Source organism: Aplidium turbinatum, chromosome 7 (assembly GCF_918807975.1).
Source record: "Aplidium turbinatum chromosome 7, kaAplTurb1.1, whole genome shotgun sequence".
Lineage (NCBI taxonomy): Eukaryota > Metazoa > Chordata > Ascidiacea > Aplousobranchia > Polyclinidae > Aplidium > Aplidium turbinatum.
Window position 1 is genome coordinate 4,398,756 of NC_137478.1, and position 2,639 is coordinate 4,401,394.

The window sequence follows — 2,639 nt, forward strand, 5'->3', positions numbered from 1 at the left end:
TTACATCTGAAAAAGTATAAAACACAACACAGGGCCGCACTGTAGCACTAGTTGAAAGTAGTTAAGGTTAACAAAAGTTCTGTTGTTCATTAACAGACACTTAAAATACTGTTCCAATAATAAACTATAGCACAATATAATTACGAGGCAATGGCAATTTCTACTGGTCCGCTACAACGTCAGGACTGCAACAACAGCAGCTGCAAACTTTGCTTTTTGCAGCCATTGTTCGACAGCAATCTGTCTGGTTTCACTGCTGTGAACGAAGAATCGTCGGAATGATTAATACTTTTTGAATGACATTTTTTTTTCACAGTAACTTAGTCAAAACTAGTGATGGCAGAGATTTTACTGCAACTAAGAAAATGGTGTAAGCTGTTAAATTTATTTTACTAGCATTAAAAACCATACATTTGAACGTTTCATTCATTAGTGAATGGTCTATAAGATATTTTCCATTTAAATTACTATTTCAGGTATTGTAACCTAACGTATGTAACATGTAGCCTACCGGTACCCTATGCTTATCTTGCATTTTTCTTACTTTTTATCCGTTTCTGCGGAGTAGATACTTTACAAAATAGATCCAGCTGTCGACAGTAAAAGCCTTTTTTATATTGTCTGCTCATCACAAAAAATTCTGACTACAGTTGCATTTCACTGCGTGATGTAGTTCCTATTTAGAAATGCAGCTCTTTCGCAACTAAACGTTAAACTCAGGCTTACCAACTACTTTTCACTTCAGCTGAAGCAAAATCACTTGTGTACGGCAGTATCAGCCGGCAAGCACTAACACGCTTACGCTTGAATGAGCGACTGATTTTATGACATCACAATGGAACACAATGATGATGAAACGCAAACAAAAGGTTGTTCAAAGACACAAGAATGCGAACTAGATCAGGGCGATTGATTGATGCAAGCAGAAGCGTATGGAAGCTGCAACTGAGTTTTGTTCTCTTACGCTGCTCCTGGCCAATCACATTGAATCGATTGATTGAATCTTTATCCTCGATTAGGAAAGCTTCTGGAAGTTTCGCATACTTGTAGAGCAGCGGTTCTTAACCTTTTGCCTTGTCCGCACCACCTTGAAATTAACAACCAATTCTCGCACCCCCTCCTAAGATTGGCTGAAAAGTAATAGACGCCTACAGTTCAAAATTTTCGTTGAAACCTGGTAAAACAACTTTGCTTCTACGTCATACAGGCGCGGATTTATGGGGGGCCCAGGGGCCCTGGCCCCCCCCCGAAATTTTGTGAAAAATTGTATGTTTCCGCATCAAATGGTTTGATATGCTTCTAAACAGCTGATATTAGTCCCTCGGCATCACAATTGATGAAAATGGTTGTTTTAATGTCTATTTTCTAGCATATCGTATATGTCGTAGTATCATTGTTCATATCTGTTTAGCTTTTTCTTTCTTTTTAATTGATTTTCAAATTTTCTGGCCCCCCCCCCCCCCGAAAAAAACTCTTAGATTCGCGCCTGACGTCATATTATAACAAACTTTGATAATTCAGCATCCCTGCACCACCTAGGCACAGGTCTCGCACCCCTTAGTGGTGCGTGCACCCCTGGTTAAGAACCACTGTTGCAGAGGCTTTGATTCCTTTGAACCACTGACACAGGCCCGGTCACCGAGATTGACAGAATAAAGTTTTCGATTGTTGAAGCGTTGTTCTACAGCACTGAGTGACTGAGCGTACTTTAGCATTTCTCTATGTTTGTGAATTGTATGTTTATTGTGATGTAAGCTTATTATGTGCTTCAATACAATCTGATTGACAAAGAAAGTTCACTTTCGTTCTCTCTCGCCCACTCCCTCACTCACTGGGCCTAAATTATTCCCAACAATCCCTCTAAAAATGATATTTGATGCGTGAAGTAACCAGAATCTTTTGTGACTCCACGCTTTCCCGATATGTGCTACTTGCGGTTGCAAACACTCAATGATGTGCGAAAGTTAGTAAGTAGGCTGCTTAATCTGTTTTAACTTAATGCATAAGCATATTGTTCCATGCGTGTGTTTAACTTTTTTTTAGTTATCAACTCCTGTCATCTCGGCATTGTTTGAACAATCGGTCCACAGTTAGTTGATGTGAGAAAACCTCGTCGTTTTGCCTAATTCCCTGTAGCGTTGGCAGGGGGGTCCAAGAGGTAGGTTTGGATCTGGGCCTAAACTTATTTTAGAAGCCCTGAAATTATTCAGGCTGCCTAAGAACAAAGAAACTACCGCGCATTCCTTGCAGTTTTATTAGTTTCTTTAGTATTCTTTTGTTTGGGAGGGGTGGGCTTCTCATCTGTACCGAGCCTAAATTGTTCTCGCAACAGCCCTGATAATTCCTGTCTCGACTTAAATGCCAGGTTTGGTGTCCGTGCTTTACTTAGTTTTGTTTACTCGACATTTTTACGTTTGTGTGCAGATTTCAAACTATGATGGTTTTGCCACATTTTCAATTTTGTCGATTGTTGTACCTGAGTGATGTAATTACTTTGTTTATTATTGAATACCGACAAGAAATGATAAGTTAAATTGAATAGAAGGTAATTTTTTGTTGGCTATAATTTTAACGTTACAAGTTATTTCTCATCTATAAAGGAATAAGTTTGCTTCGATTCGATGTTTTTTGTTTATTTT